General features: G+C 38.1%; 2 pseudogenes; one reads left to right on the top strand and one right to left on the bottom strand.

Annotated features, from left to right (window-relative positions):
- Window positions 1–493: 493 nt before the first annotated feature.
- LOC140931574 (uncharacterized) lies at window positions 494–1233 on the top strand (annotated as a pseudogene).
- A 13787-nt stretch (window positions 1234–15020) lies between these two features.
- On the bottom strand, window positions 15021–15667 carry LOC140930023 (uncharacterized; annotated as a pseudogene).
- Between the last annotated feature and the right edge of the window lie 1833 nt (window positions 15668–17500).

Genomic DNA, 17500 nt, shown 5'->3' with positions numbered 1-17500 from the left:
TTGTAAGATGTGTTCAGGTAACGAACCATCGGCTTGATGCCCATCACAATAGGTCACTTTTACTCCAGACTCTGACTCTAGAGCAGGATTCATCCACCTAGTTATTCCGGTTTGTCTACCAAGGTAATAAATAACACCCTTTTCATCAAAGTCTTTCTTGTAAGTGAAACAGTCTAAAACAAAAGAGGAAGAAACATATTTAATTGAACGAAACAATTTTCCACGTTAAATATCATCAATCCCGCCCTCTCCCCACCAGTACCATATAAGCTTTTGAGGATAGTGGCCAAAATGCCCGCCGCCCTTCCTTCACAAAATAAGGAACTTAAGCAACAGACGTTTTATGGGCGACGGTGACGTCAGTAAAAGAGCCAGCCTGGGTAAGAGGGCGCCGTAATTCCCGCCAAAATACAAAATTAAGCAAAGAGGCGTTTTTGCGACGGCAATTCTTCCTGAAACCTGCCTCGAAAGCTCAAGAAAACCTTTGTGAATAATGTCTTTTCGTGAAACAAGCAAGATGCTGTTACTAGCGTATGATAGTAACATAATCTCAGAAGATGAATGCTTGGTCTTGTGGGAGAGCTACCGCTTCAAGAACCCAGATTTTCCGCACAGTTCGTATTCAAGGTTTGATCTTCAAAACATCGACGAGGCCGAATGTTTGTCAGAGTTCAGAGTCCAAAAACAAGATATCCCTGTACTGGCAAACGTTCTTCAACTTGCAATGAACATTCATTGTCCACAAAGAACAATCTTTGATAGAGTGGGGGGTTTATGCATCTTACTTAGAAGATTCGCTTACCCATGCCGTTATTCAGACATGATAAGCCGATTTGGAAGACTAGTTCCAGAGTTGTGCATGATCACGAACGAAGTCATGGATAACATCTTTAACAATCACAACCACCGAATCTCACGATGGAATCGCGATTTTTTAGCTCTCCATTGTTGCAGGAGTATGCTGATGCCAACCATGCAAAAGGCAGTCCTCTAGAAAACTGCTTTGGATTTATTGATGGGACACTGAGGCCCATTGCTCGTCCTAATCAACAACAAAGAATTGTGTATAATGGTCACAAGCGGGTTCATTCATTAGAATTGCAGTCTGTTGCTTTGCCAAATGGGCTCATTGGGAAAATGTATGGCCCTTTTGGTAAGTTACACATGTACATTGTCAAAAGCCATAATAGGACAGAGAGGGAGTCTCCCAGTCAAGCCTTTGGGATATCTTAATTTCAAAAATGTTATTTTTAGAACTATGCGGACCATGCGAAAACAGTTTTCGGTAAACTGGTTGACTTCCGGAAGATTCAGCGCGCCAAAGCGAGGCGGGGTCAACAAATGAAAAAAATGGCGGTTTAAGTGGAGGGAACGAAGAACTGGCTAAAACTTCTACACAAACGGTTCCTTTACAAGCAAGGGTACAAATACAGTTAAAGCGACCGCGTGACCATCCTTTTTGTTGGAACAGCTGGAAAGAGGACAAGTAGCATTGTGGCCCGGATAAGCGTTGAACGCAAAATGGCGGCAGGCGGGTCCTACAAAGACGACCGTACAAGCGACTGTGTGGACGTATTTTCTGTTGACTCCCGAGGAAGGAAAAAACTAAAAAGGGTTAAAGTATTTTTCTCAAGGACATGACCAGGAATCTTGGGAACACACCTTTTCCAGCTTGACTGATATTTTGTTCGCGCACTTCACACTGGACAATTAACAATTTAAAAGCACTTATTCTTTCAACACGAGGTGAATAGAAGCTGAATATTCGCGGCAAGGTTAATAATCCTAAAGCCACTATTCACTGAGATTGAAAAGAATCTCAACAAAATCAGTAAGGAAAGCATTCAAGTTCAATTTGATGGGGCAATTCATGTGTGAAAATCGGTATGCGCAGACGTTTGATCTTTACAGAATCTTTACAGAATTTTCAAACATTGCAAGTCAAATCGCACTTAAAAAATCCTTTCGCAAACAATAGACTAACGGGTTATATGGAATGGCCAGAAGTTTAAATTGTGCCTCCCAGCCTGTTTCTTGTGCAGCTTGCGCTGTCCTTCGTAAGTGCAAAATAGTGCCTGGTTGCTCAAGGTAAGGCGCCGTTAATTTGGAAGACTCTGGAATCAATTAAGAAAACGATTAAAGTTATGGAAATGGCAAAGCCTTTCTCTTATAGGCAGGATACAAATTGTTAAAACCTTTGCCATCCCTAAGCTTATGTTTAGAGCATCGGCTATTTCAATCTCTAAGGATCTCGTGAAAGAAGCTGAATCGATTTTTTATCAGTTTATCTGGAACCGGAAGGACAAAAGTAAAGCGCAACGCAGTTATTTCAGAAGTTGAGAATGGTGGCTTGAACATGCTTGATACTGAATCCATGATTCGCACCAAGCGAGTGATATCCTTACAAAAATTTTTAGAGGACTATGAAAGTCCATGGAAAATGTTTTTAGGAGAACTTCTGAAACCTTTTGGTGGGAAGTTTTTACTGCATTGTAATTTTGAGGTTTCTAAACTAAATATTTCTCTGCCAGCTTTCTATAGGCAATGGCTGGTTGCATGGTCAGAATTAAAGGCAAGAGAACCTAGTTCAGTACGCCAAATTGTAAATCAAGTCATACGGAACAACAAGTTTCTCTGTGTTGATAAGGAATCTGTTTACCGAAGAAATATTGCGGATCAAGGCTTCTGTAAAATCTGGGACTTATTTTCTGTTGGTAATGTAAAACTTAACCCTGAACAAAGTTTTTTCATTATGAGTGTAATCAGTTCCATGACAGCAGCATGGCGTTTGTTAATTCGAACAGCTAATACTGCACCAGTGCTTTCTCCTCTGCCTAATACACCAGCTATTTTAATAAATGATATCTTAATTCCAATTCTTGACGCTCCTTCAAAGCACATCTATCGGTCTTTTTTGGCCAAAAAAACAAACCATACCTACCGCTAAAGAGAAACTATCTGCAAAGTATCATCATTTAACTATTGACTGGAAAAGAGTTTACTTATTATCTTTCCGCACAACATAAGAAACAAAAGTTAGGGAATTTCAGTTCAAAACATTGAACCGCATCGTATTTACGAATGAGAAACTTTTTCGTTTTGGTATGGCTGAATCAGATAAATGTGTTTCCTGCCAAACTGAGGTCGAATCCATCGAGCATTTACTTTTTTCCTGCAAAATATCCTCTGTTTTTGGGAAACACGTCTTGTCCTGGCTAAGAGACAACGATATTATTGTTGAGAATTTAAAAGAAGAGGATATAATCTTCCGTAAATTTGATGTTGGAGATGATTTCCTTCTAGTTAATCATATTTTATTGCTTGGTAAGTACTACATTTATTTCACAAAAATGTCAAAAGGGTATGCCCTCCCTTCAGGGGTTCATTGCTAGGACTAGGCGTGTTTACAACATTGAACTTTACATTGCCAGGAAAAGAGGCACATTAAGATTTAACTTTTAACGGCTATCAGAAAAGTATAGAAGAAATAGCAAATTTCGCAAAAATCGCAAAAGTAATAAGACTTTTTCTTGCTGTGTGAAAAGATTGAGTAACAAATATGGCAAAAATAGCAAGAATAACAAATTTAACAAAATTCCACGCTTAGAAAGAGAAAAGGTCAAGAATGGTTCGTGAAGTCCGCAAATTTCTCAAAAATCGCAAAATTAACGAGACTTTTTCTTGCTATGTGAAAAGATTGAGTAATGAATATGGCAAAAATAGCAAGAGTAACAAATTTTACAAAATTCTAGACTTACAAAAAGAGAAGTCCGCAAATTTCGCAAAAATAACAAGACTTTTTCTTGCTATGTGAAAAGATTGAGTAAGAAAGAAAAAAGCTAACAAATGTCACAAGAATAACAAATTTAGCAACAGAATAAAGGTAAAGAGGGACCTCTTGTGGTCCGCCAATTTCGCAAAATTTGCAAAAGTAACAAAAATTTCATTACAACATCGATAACGACCAAAATTGTTCCAATTTGCAAAAATTCAGACTTGTAAAGAATAAAGGTAAAGATGCCATGGATAATTGCGCTAGAGTAACATGAATAGCCAAGAATTGTTGAAGGGAAAGAAAGGGGCCAAAAACACCCGCGCATCACTGTTTCTTCCTATCTTAACTGGGATAAGTTCTTGTCCAGTAATTTTGTAATGCGTTCCATTTTCGCGAAAAGGAATAATCAATACAAACGTGAAACTACTTACTGTCAGTAACAAAATACCGTAATATCAATATCATGATGTGTATGCTTCGTTCTTCCATTAATATACAACGACAATGCATAAAAAGGAGTGTCGCTCACAGAAGGGCGCAAGTTTTAGCAACAAACGAAAACGTAAGCAGAACTTTTCATGGCCAAGAACCCACCATAACAACCGTCCCGAAATATCAAGAATAGCAAATTGGGAGAAAAGAAAGTAGGTCATCAGATCCGCCTATAGATGGTTTTCAGTCACGTGATGAGACGGCCATGTTGGTGCACAAAACAATAGCAAATTATGGCTCGTATTTTGCATAATAATAGAGTCAAATTCCCAAAAGACTTTTTTTCTATTGTTCTGTCCACCAACATGGCCGCGATGACGTCAAGTGAAAACCACCTATTGATACATGAATGTTTCTGTGCAATACCCATAGTTATTTAAACAGTGATTGCCGGTAATTTGTTAATCCCAGTGAGTGAGTCTCTTTTAAATTGAGATGTATAATTAACAACAACTACTAAATGAATATTATTTATATGTGTATGCCAATCCATTTATTTCAAATAACAATTGATACAATTCCTCTTTTATGTGTGCTTCGTTCTATTATTCATGAATCATCAACAACAATAAATTCCTCCCACACTAAATTTTACACTCCTTTCATTTTACAGTTTGAATAATCGCGAAAAAATCTTTATCACTGACCTGTTTGTCAAAGTCAACAACGGTTCGCAGCATGAAAAATTCTTCAGTTAAAAACATTGACTACAAATTATACCCTACGTTCTTGTATCAATATGCAGCACACTGTCATACCTTGACGCTGTAATTTATAGAGCTAGTGTACTACTGGCATACATATTACTTACTTATTTTTGCGGGATTTCCGGAACTTTTCGGGGCCCTTCTTGGCCTTTTCTCTGTCTAAGTCTTTAATCTTGTTACATTTGTTATTCTTGCGATTTTTGCAATATTTGTTATTACTTTGTGTTTTAGCTAGCAAGAAAAATCCTTGTTACTTTCTCGATTTTTGCAACATTTGCGGACTTTTCGATAACATTCGTAGCTTTTTTTCTTTCTAAGTCTAGACTTCGGTTAAAATTGGTATTCCTGCGAGTTTCGATACTTGTTACTTGGTGTTTTAGCTAGCAAGAAATAGAAAGCCTTCAGTTGTTACTTTTGCGAGTTTTGCGACATTTGCCGACTTCTCGAGGCCCTTCTTGCATATTTTTTATATCTAAGTCTGGAATTTGCTTAAAATTGTTATTCTTGCTATTTTTGCGATATTTGTTACTCGGTGTTTTAAGCCGACAAGAAAAATTCTTGTTACTTTATCGATTTTTGCGATATTTGCGGACCTTTCGGGGCCCTTCTTGGCCTTTCCTCTTTCTTTTTGTTATTCTTGCGATTTTTGCGATATTACTTACTTGGATTTTTAGCTAGCAATAAACATCCTTGCTACGTTCGTTGGCTTCTTCTTTTTCTAAGTCTTGAATTTCGTTAGATTTGCTACTCTTGCGTTTTTTGCAATATCTGTCTTGGGTGTTTTTAGCTAGCGACATTTGCGGACTTTTCGGGGCCCTTCTTGCCTTCTCAGTTCTCTTACTAAGTTTTGAATTTTGTTACATTTGTAATATCATAGGTGACGAATTACTCCTTAATTTTGGCGCCAAATTTCAGCGTTAATTTGTAATTTCACATGTGAAATTACCAAATTGCCATGGCAAACTGCCGTACGTCTCCGTTTCAAGATGGCGAGGAAGTTTTAAATTGTCATGAATGAAGATGTTGGGGCATAAAAAGACGCTTTAAAAAACCTGAACACACGAAAGAGCACATCAAGAAGGATTCTTAGAGGTATGTTGTGGAAAAATTCTGAAAACTTAAGCCAAATTTTAGCTCTAAACGTTTGAGAGAGTGGAGTTCACGATCGATCGATACGATCCAGGATAAACAAGTCAAAAATCCTCGATTGCTAACGTAATTCGTCACCCATGATATTAATAGGTAATCAAATGGTATACTCGTGAAATTAGGGAATAATTTCACTTGCGTTTTGTCCAAATCCTAATAATTTCCCTCGCCTGAAGGCTTGGGAAATTATAAGGATTCGGACAAAACGCGCGTGAAATTATTCCCTAATTTCACTCGTCACCATTTGATTACACATACTTATTTTTGCGATATTTGTCATCGGTGTTTATAGCTAGCAAGAAAAATCCTTGTTACTTTTGCGATGTTTGAGATATTTGCGGACATTTCGGGGCCTTTCTTGGCTTCTTCTCTTTCTAAGTCTAGATCTTGAATCTTGTTACATTTTTTGTTTTTGTGATATTTGTCATGGGTGTTTTTAGGTAGCAAGAAAAATCCTTGTTACTTTTGCGATTTTTGCGACATTTACGAACATTTCGGGGCTTTTGTTGGCTTCTTCTCTTTCTAAGTCTTGAATTTTGTTACATTTGTTATTTTTGCGATTTTTGGGATATTTGTCCTGGGTGTTTTAGTTAGCTAAAGTAACAAAAATTCTTGTTACTTTTGCGATATTTGCGGACATTTCGGGGTCCTTCTTGGCTTCTTTTGTTTCTAAGTCTCGATTCTTGTTAGATTTGTTATTTTTGCGATTTTTGCGATATTCACACGGTCACGGGTGTTTTTAGCTCCCAAGAAAAATCCTTGTTACTTTTGCGATTTTTGCGATATTTGCGGACATTTCGGGGCCCTTCTTAGCTTCTTTGCTTTCTAAGTCTTGAATGTTGTTACATTTTTTATTTTTGCGATATTTGTCATGGGTGTTTTTAGCTAGCAAGAAAAATCCTTGTTACTTTTGCGGTTTTTGCGATATTTGCGGACAGTAGTGGATAAGGCACCGGTTGCGCCGATTTTTTGTGGGTTTAATTAACTTTTTGAGTGGTATAAATTAACGCCGATGATCTCATTAAGATAGGATGATGTCATAGTTTAAATTAATGCCGATGACGCCATGCATCCATTAAGATAGGATGATGTCATAGTTTATTTTTAGCTGGGAAGGAGCAAGTGACGTCAGAATACCCTAGGGGTTGACGTCATCAAAAAATGTTGAGATCATAATCTATAAATAGAAAAGTGATTTTTTGATATAATCAGCTATTTGCTATGTATATAGTCTTCTGATTGGCAAATTTTGAACGTGCTATCTTTGCAGATTATACTAACTGAAAAATCTTTAATCATTAAATTATTTTCACTAAAAATCAGTTATAAACAAAACCAAGACACAGATGTTAACTGAAAAATCTTTACTTCAAAAGAATGAAAAAGGAGGTTAGGCGAATGTGGAATCGTACTAATTTTTTTCGGGCAAAACATGAAAATGAGGTCGAAGCGCAGCGAAGCAAAAAACTGACTATCAAGCAAAAATGTCAATCTTTGTTTACTTGACTCTGTACGAAAGGAAATAGGAGGTTAGGCGAATGAGAAATCGTGCTAATTTTTTTCGGGCAAATCATGAAAATGAGGTCGAAGCGCAGCGAAGCGAAAAACTGCCCATCAAGCAAAAATGTCAATCTTTGTTTACTTGACTCTGCACAAAGTATTGCACAGGGTATAAATTTAACGCTAATAAAAATCGGATATATAAACAAAACACACACACACATACACAAAGTGGAACTGAAAACTCTCTATTTCAATTTTGACTTACCATTACAAAAGCGTTTTCTCTGTTCTATCTTGAGGAAACGACTAGCTATTGAAGTCTCAGCGCTTGATGAGCTTATGGTCTTGTCAATTCACGCGCCGTTAGTCAGTTAATTATGCGGGTTAATAAGCCCACAGTTGCATACAAATTGGCTTCACAGTAAAAACCCCTAGAGAGAAACTTGACTTATTATTATAAAAACACAAACAATTAATAACTTAAAGGGACAGTGTCCCGATTATGCGCACGCGCGAGTGTCATCTGTTTTTCTTCAAAAGACAATAGAACTGTCAAATTGACTCGACAAGATTTCCTTCCGGACCGCACCGCCGACGGAGATTTGTTGTTTATATTCTCAAGCAATACTTTAGACTTTCGAAGAAATCTTTCGTCTTATTAAAAATTTGGCTCGCGGCACGAAGACTTATCGCGATTTTATCGCTAGCAGGGCCGCCTCGCGACCCGAAAATCTCTTTCCGCCCGCTTTAAAAACAGATTTTCTAATGTGAAACTCATGTCAGAGGTCAATTGTTCCAAGTCCAGTAATATTTGCCTGACTTGCTCGCGTTCTAGCCTCAAACGTTGGAATGACATAAATAAAAATGCAATCTCAACGCTATGAATCATCGCAAATGTTAGTCAAAAATTATATTATGATTTAATGGAACTAGTTTTTCTAAACATGTAGCGCCTGTTTGTTTGATTTTGTCGGCCGTTAGGGAGATTCATTTAAAAGTTTACTAACGCGTCGTTGCAGAACATTCTGCTTCACGAAGCTTTATTCCACAAGATCTCCTCAGTCACATCAATGTCTCAATGGTTTCTTTCTTACAGTCTTTGTTGTTGCTGTTTCATTTCTGCGTATTCCTTTCACAGTTATCTTATCTGAGCTTGTATGGATGCTAGCAGAAGAAATAAGCCTTCAATCGGCATCAAAGCGCTTCCCATCTTTTGGACCTCCGGCCAACGGCAATAAAAGTAGCGCCAAAAAATCCAGATTTGGCCCAAATCGAAACTTAACAGGAACAATATATCATTGATCTGTAATCCTGAGAAGTTTTAGTGTAGTATTGAACTCGGCCAAGCGCGATGCAAACGGATTTTTCAAGGTTCTTTTACTCTCCTCGCATCTTTTGATTTCGCGACATCCTGTTCAAAAATCAAAGTTTGGTGCATGCGCAGTAACGGGATACTGTTCCTTTAACAGGGATCAATTAAAACACGCGACAAATAAATTGACAAGACACGAGATACAGTTTTAAAAAACTTTATTGAAAACCAGTGACAAAAAGAGTCAAATACACAGCGATTTGAAAGAGATGGAAATTAATCATCTTCTTCGCCCATGGAGTACTTGTAAGGTCTTACTCGAAATTTCTTATGCCGAGTTCGTTTCCTCTGTTTGCTATGAGCATTATGATCATCCAAATAATTTACAAATTGAATCCGACGCCTTTTGCCCTTCGGGCCTCGTGATGGGGTTCCTACTGCGGGAGGAGGGGTCAGGAAAGCAGGATTTATGGGTGGTGGTGGGGTGGAGCTTTCTTTTTCAGGTTTTTTCAGATAGCCGCTTGTGTTAATTTAGGTGTTACGTTGAAGGGGTTCATGGGAGTGGAGAATGCTGCCGTTGCTGTCGAAGAATCTTGTGTGCTTGATGTTAAGTCTGGAACGGTACTGGTTATTTCTTCCGGTCGTGTTCTTGTATTTAATTGTTCTTTAAAAGCCAGGTATCTGTTTTGCAACTGAAAGTACCTCTTAGCTTTTTCATCGTCCCGAAGATCGTTTCCAGAAAGCAAGTCATCCATGTGGCCCTGTATTTCTTGCATAGCTGGAAGAAGTGGGACAGGCTGCTTTAGATATTTTAAAAGCTCTTGAGGAATTGAAAATTTCTTGAAACCCTGCTTGGTTAAAACCTTCTTCACTGGGCAGGACGTATGTTCGCAGTCGACAATTATCTTGGGTAGTAGTTTTCAGATCAATCAGCAGATAACGAAAAGGTCTTTTTACAGCCTCTTCGTACTGATTTAAAAAGAAATCAGTTTGTCCGGGATACATTTGCTTGGAAAGAGTCAAGATTTGCAATTTGTCTCGTGTATTCTTGAATAGCACCAAATAATGGCTGTTTAGGCTTATGCTGCGACTACCTTTCCCCTGGTGAAATAGATTCTGCACGATATAAATCACGCTTAGATTGCGATGATGAGAAAGAACCACGAGTAGAGAGGTTCACAATTCGCTTGTCTTTACTGGCGTCAATCATTTGATCATCAAACAGGATCAAATTCCGTTTGTTCACATCAAAATAGGAATCCTGCTCCAAAGCCGTAGGAATTCCCTTGACGAATTCATTGTATGGCATGGCGACTAGCATTTCTGTATACGCAGGCTACCATTGTGAATAACACCAAACAATCTTCTCCGAGGGAGCGTAAATTGCCTCTGAAGCTTGTTGCAAAAGAGATCGAACCCAGGCCGTTTTTCCGGACCCGGTCATTCATTTGAAATGGGGTGAGGCCAACATTGCGGTGTTTAGACATCACGTGCCTTTGCATGCTATCCTTTCTACTAAATGATTTTTCGCAAACGGAACAGAACCAACTCATGTCAACTCCTCCGGAGCAGAATGTAGACTGAGAAAATGGTTGCATGTCGCGCATTGATATAGTTTTGAAGGCTTTAAAATTCTATTGTTTGCCTCCACCACCACCACCACATTTCTATTGTTTTCCCTCCATCACCACCACCAGCACCGCCACCACATTTCCATTGTTTTTCTCCACCACCACCACATTTAGTATTTTTTTCCATCCACGACAGTCAATAAAAGACTACAAACTACTATCATAAGTTCAGTTTGTCGCAATGTCTCAAGTTGTCGAGAACAATCGTGGTTTTATTCAATTCTTAGCTGTTTGTTCAGCTCATCAGGGACAGTTTCTTTTACGAACAGCCAGTCCACAACAACTACATGCATTAGTCCAAGTCTTATACAATATACTTAAGGAATACATTCTTATCTCCGAGGAAAATAAGCGGAACGTGTTGCCATATAAGGATGCTCTAGTAAACCTAGTAGCAACAAATGTCCCTTACAAAACAAAGAAGCGAATCCTTGTACAAGAGGGTGATGGTTTTATTCAAGACCTATTGTTACCTGCTGTTACAAGCCTAGGATTTTTGATACTATAAAAGAGGAAACAAAGCTATAAGTTACTCATTTGAAGCTAAGTCTGTCACGGGTACTCATCAGAATGAAGAGAAAGATAGATTCGGTTGAAGAAGCACACGAGAGTGAACATGAAGAAAGCGAAAGTTCTGGTGATGAAAGCGAGGATGAAGAACCAAGAATAAAAGATGTTTTGAGTCATCTTTCCCAAGCGGAATCGGAAAAGCGTGCTTCTGATTTGCTGCATAGTATGGCCGCTTCCAATGATATTCTTTTCTGGACTCCCAGCGGACAATTACTTCGAAATAAACGCACTATTCCCATCAGTAATATCGCCGAGCTAGTTGAGTATGCGTTACTCCCTCATAACAATGAGGTTACCAAGCCTGGTGCGCTGAATACGTTTCTAGATGGACTTGCAGAGTTAGGAATCGAAAAAGGTTTAATCAAGAACAAAAAGTTGTTAAGTCATTTAATAGAAAAGGAAAAAAGGCTACCGAAATGTAGAAAATACTGCCGATAACGAGAGTAATAATTAGGAGAGTTCATCGGATATTGAAAATCAGGAGGAGGAGGAGGAAGTGGCTTCTGAGAATGGCGTTCAAGCTTGAGGCACCCAAGAGAGCGACAAAGACACTGAAAACAATAGTGAGGAAACAGAAAGTAGTAGCCGTGAAACGTCCTCCACCTTTCACTCTAAAAGTCCCTGTGAACATTGCGAAAACTCTAATGTGTACTCGACATTGATCATGAAATGTCCTAAATGCTTTTGGCACGATAACTACAAGATTTGTCCTATATGCGATCACCAGATCCCCGAGGAGAGAAATTACATCAAAGAGGGCTTTCTTCGGTGTCACGATTGTGGAGCAATTACACACAAAAACGCCAATACGTTGGGAACCAATTTTTATTCACCTTCTAAAGAGGAGAACGAACAAGAGGACTAATTTCCATCCCTTTCAAATCGCTGAAAATAATTGAATGATTAAAGATTTTTCAGTTAGTATAATCTGCAAAGATAGCACGTTCAGAATTTGCCAACCAGAAGACTATAGTAAATAGCTGATTATATCAAAAAATCACTTTTCTATTTATAGATTATGATCTCAACATTTTTTGATGACGTCAACCTCTAGGGTATTCTGAAGTCACTTGCTCCTTCCCAGCTAAAAATAAACTATGACATCATCCTATCTTAATGGATGCATGGTGTCATTGGCATTAATTCAAACTATGACATCATCCTATCTTAATGAGATGCATGACGTCGTCTGCGTTAATTCATATCACTCAAAAAGTTAATTAAATCCACAAAAAACCGGCGTAACCGGTGCCTTATCCACTACTGCGGACATTTCGGGGCCCTTCTTGGCTTCTTTTCTTGTTAGATTTGTTATTTTTGCGATATTTGTCACGGGTGTTTTTAGCTACCAAGAAAAATCCTTGTTACTTTTGCAATTTTTGCGACATTTCGGGGCCCTTCTTGCCTTCTTCTCTTTCTAAGTCTTGAATTTTGTTACATTAATTTTGTTATTTTTGCGATATTTGTCATGGGCGTTTTAGCTAGTAACAAAAATCCTTGTTACTTTTGCGATATTTGCGGACATTTCGGGGCTCTTCTTGGCTTCTTCTCTTTCTAAGTTTTGAATTTTGTTACATTTGTTATTTTTGCCACATTTGTAAGTGATTTTCTTACATAATTTTTTCTCAATTATTTCCTTTGCGACAATTGCATTTAATCTACAAACAAATTCCCCCGTGAGTGAAATTGAACCCGTGCAATCGTGCATTGCCGTGCATTGGTTGTGTGGCAATGTTCAGTTTCATTCAGTAGCAATGAAAAGATGCCTTCTGATGTCTTGGATTAGTTTTATGGTCCTTTCCTCGTTGTTGTGTGATACTCATTCAGAAACAGTACCGTTCTCACACACACAAAAAGAAAAAAACTAAAAAAAAATGTACCTTCAGTGGATAAAGAAAAGTATGAAAACCAAATTATATTTGCTTGTCATAAATTCTCCCAAAGGTGATCTAGATGGCGGAAAAACCATGGAAAACATATTAAAGCGGAAGGCAACGTTCTGCCCTTTCCAGCTCATGTTGATGTTAGGTCAAAGAAATAGATAGGCTTGGTGATTTCCCGCGTTTTTCCTGGGAAGAGATAGTTGGCCATGAATTATAATGCAAGGAACATTTTGAGCGGTTTTTGTCGCAAAAGACGAACCGAAAGAAAAGCCCGCCGAAAATGTTGTTGTCAACAAGCTGCTCAGTACAACTCAAGACTTTACAGAAACCGTCATTAAGGAAGCAAAGATTTTAAAGGAGCTACAGTACAAGAACATTGTATCATTCACGGCCGTTTGCTAGGAGCCTATGGCGATGATGTCAGATTCCCCGTTTTAAAGATTTCCGCTTTAAAAGATTCTCCATTTTAAAGACTCCCCGTTCCCCATTCCTATTCCCCAATTCCCCCTTCCTTGTTTAGTAGCCAGTGTTAATGACAAGCACAAAAGTAAGCTTTGCCGCAAAAAAGTAACTTTTGCCGTGGAAAACTAAGTTTTGCGGTAAAAAAGTAAGTTTTGCCGTGGCAGATGTAGGCCAGATGTGTGTGTTTGGGGACCCCGCTTATCCTTTACGAGTTCACCTGCAAGCAACATACCGTAATGGCATTTTAACTGCAATGATGGAAGCATACAATGCTGAGATGAGGTCTGTCAGAGTTACTGTTGAGTGGCTGTTTGGCAATATCATTAATGATTTCAAAATTTTGTATATACATTTTAAGAAAAATTTGAATATTGGCATGAGCAGTGTTGGGAAAATGTATCTAGTCTGCGCACTCCTTCACAATGCAATAACATGTTTATATGGAAACAGCATCGCCGAATTTTTTGGGCTGAACACTCCTTCCTTGGAAGAACAGGAGGGCATTTTGCATGCGCATGCGTACATCCGCTGAACGTCAATAGCGTGGGCGCATCAAATCTGATGGTGGGAAATCGAAAACTCGCGTAAAGGTACGGTCCTTTAAAAAGCCATTTCGTTGGTGCTTTGAATACCGTACTTTCCTCCCAAAAATATTCTCCATGAAAAAAATCGGACGTTTTCTACGCAGGTTTTTCACTTGTAGATTTTTCAGCAGTAGGTTTTCTTTGCCCTTTAAAGACTTTCGAGACTCAACGCCAAAAATTCATGTTCCTGTATAAATCGGATTTTCACTGGCAAAGCAATGCATTTCTATGGTTTGATTTCCAAACTCGTGGTTTTACATATCAGGGAGGAAATGCATCGTAGCACTGTTCAGTTGCTTTAAGACAAAAAGCGAAAAAAATGTACCACGCGAGGTTTATTTATTAGCGCGATGTCTCACGGAGACACGCGTTTATATATGCCACAAAAACATGAAATCTGTGGGGGTTTTTTTTACAGTTTTTCGAAAATTCTTGCGGAAAATTTTATAAAAAATATTCTACATTGAATGGATTTATTTATAGCCAATAAAAGTAAGCATACATACAGTATTTCCTGATGTAATGGACGCTTGCTTATATAATAAAGGAAAATCCTGTTGCACACTTGTCACCAATGAATTAAGAATCAACTGACTGCAAAACACAACTGCCAAGTAACGAACAGTTTCTCTGTAAGTTCTCACAGTGCACAGTATGATGAGCTGTATATATTGAATACAATACTTAACTCTGTAGAGGCAGGCAGTGAAATCTTGTTTTTCAGGATGTTTTATTAAACAAAAATACTTTGTCCTAAGAACAAGGAAAAATTTGAACGTGTATAAACTGTGTAACTGCTTATAACTAAAAACTGTATTGAGTTTAAACTTGAAAGTTCATGGTTGATACCGAATCAAAACTTTGCATATTCTTTCTTCAAGGATCTAACGTTCTTAAAAAGTAAAAGCGAATTCTGCAAAGGGCAACAAAAGTCTTTTTTTCTTTAAGCATCTTACTTCTTAATCAGATTTTGCATCATGGTCATCAACGCCTGTGAAATCTGCTTGCTTCCGTAACTGTTCAAGCTGTAGTTCTTGGAGTCTGGCTTCCTGCTCCTTTCTTTGCAGCTCCAGCTCCTGCCGTCGAATAGAATACTCACTTTCAGCTTTTTCTTTCAAGAATTCAAAAGCATCACCTCCGCTTCTCCGGCTCATTTTAGTGCTGCCTCCAGCTGATTCACTTGATTTCTTTCTCGAGGCCATGCGCTCCATGGCCTTCTTTCTGATTTCTTCAGCTGCCTTTTTATCGTCTGACTTTTTCTTTTCTTTAGCGGAAAAGCTATCTTCTTTCTCACATAGCTCTTTTATGAGCGCATCCTTTTCGGACAATTTACAATCGATGCCACTAGCTCGAAGCTCTTCTTGTTGAGTGCGTTTAAACTTGGTCTGAAGCAGATTCCATCGATCTCTGACGTCCTTTTTTTCTTTACCATAAATTTTGGATTATCGAGGTTGTTCTTTCATAGATTGATTCCCAGATTTTACCACGGTCTGGACTGCCTTTCTTGAACTGGAACAATTAACTAGCAATCATTTCACGCAAAAGAAGAATATCATGTTCATCTGTTCATTCCATTGCAGGTTGTTTACTGGTAGCCATCTTCACGGCAGAGTCTAATATGTTCAAACAATGAAATTAAATACATGACAACCGTTCATGCAAGTTCCTCAACTGCAAAATAACAGCTCAAGCATCAATACGAACAAAATTTCAAGAGCAAAATCATATAAAAGTAAGAAAATCATAAAGGTGAAACTCACGTTTTACAGGCGACGTCAAAATGAGCAAAACAAAGTTGGCGCAGAGTCGCGACTACTGACCATGTCGGTGGGAAACGTGGACCGGACGTAAATTTAACTTCCGGTTGCCGTCGCCCCCTAGAAAACGTCTGGTGCTTAAGTTCCCTAATGATTGGGTAGCAATAACTGATAAGCGGCTTTGACTTTGGTGGTTCCAAGAGCTATCTGCTCACGTAAAAACAGCAGGAACTGCCTTCAACGAACTTCAATTTTTTTTTTTTCATATATTAGAGTATTTGAGGGTATTTATAAGTAAATATTGAAAAACACGAATATTAGTAAACATAGTTATATTAACTCCGGATTTAACCAAACTCAAACTCTTAGTTCTTTTATGTATTCCATGTGTTCTACCCAAAGTACAATTGGGACGTATATCAAACATACGTCAGGAACACTGCAAGGGGTGCTGTTGCAGGCCCTTGGGAAGGGAAGTGCGACGAATGTATTTGCATACCCACCTCCCCCACACACAATTTCCACAAGCTTCGGAGGTCTGCTTTATACCAACGGTTTCAAACAAAATAACTCAATGAACGAAAATAGATAATATAAACACCAATGGACAGAGCTGAACAACGTCTGCACATGTGCAGAGACGGGAGAGGTCTGGGATCTAAACTAGTATCGTTTTCAAAGGGATTTTCAAAACATCCTCACATTTTGGCGATTATTAAGGTGGATTCTGAGTATTTAAGGTTCTCATTTAAACTAAAGGTAGATTATTTCATACTTTATTGAATTTTCGTTTCTACCTTTGTAATTTTCCTTCTACTTTTTCCTATGAACAAAAGAAGACGCACGAACGAAGCGTCCCTGCAATAATGGTATCATTTGCAAAAGGATCTTCAAAACATCCTCACATTTTCCCGGTTTTTAAAATGGCTTCCGAATATTCAAGGCCCCCATTTGTACTAAAGGTAGATTATTTCATACTTTATTGAATTCTCGTTTCTAGCTCCGAATTTTTCTTCCGTTTTTTGCTATGAACAAAAGAAGATGCAACGACGAAGCCGAGAACAGCTCTTTCATTCGAATCGAATGTGTATGTTCAAGCGTAAACAGAATTGAAAGACAGACTATCATGTTATCAGTTCTAAGAAATCGTCCGGACATCTCTTATCAGTGTCAGCATTAAAGGTACATTTTGATATTTATCTTCATTTTTCCTTGGATGATCGCTTTTTAGTTATTTCTCTTGTTACGTCTCGCTAGGTTTCACTATAAGAACTGTGAGAACACAAAACAATCACTGAGGTTTCGAATTCTCTTCTTTCTTCCAAACTTGTTTGCCTTTATGACTCATTTTTAGCTCAGCTCACAAGAGCTATTTTGAATTTTTGTATATGACAACAGGCAAATTAATGTTGAAAAGAGTAAATGCATGAGTCGATACAGTCGATGCCTGCTGGTAAAAAATATGAATGACTTGAAAGGGAGAAGTACGAAGCACTTTCATTTATTTTTCTCTTTAAAGTCTACTTCTTCATTCCTTGATTCTTCTGCTTCATTCAAACCTGTTATAAATGTAAAACTTATAGTTAATACGAAAACTCACATAGAGTTGAACCAACTTGTGATTGTTTCTCAAAACTTCACCAGCTTTAAGGTTTAAAAGTTTATTCGCGAATAA

Source organism: Porites lutea, chromosome 3, assembly GCF_958299795.1.
Source record: "Porites lutea chromosome 3, jaPorLute2.1, whole genome shotgun sequence".
Classification (NCBI taxonomy): domain Eukaryota; kingdom Metazoa; phylum Cnidaria; class Anthozoa; order Scleractinia; family Poritidae; genus Porites; species Porites lutea.
This window is presented reverse-complemented; position numbering and strand designations above follow the sequence as displayed.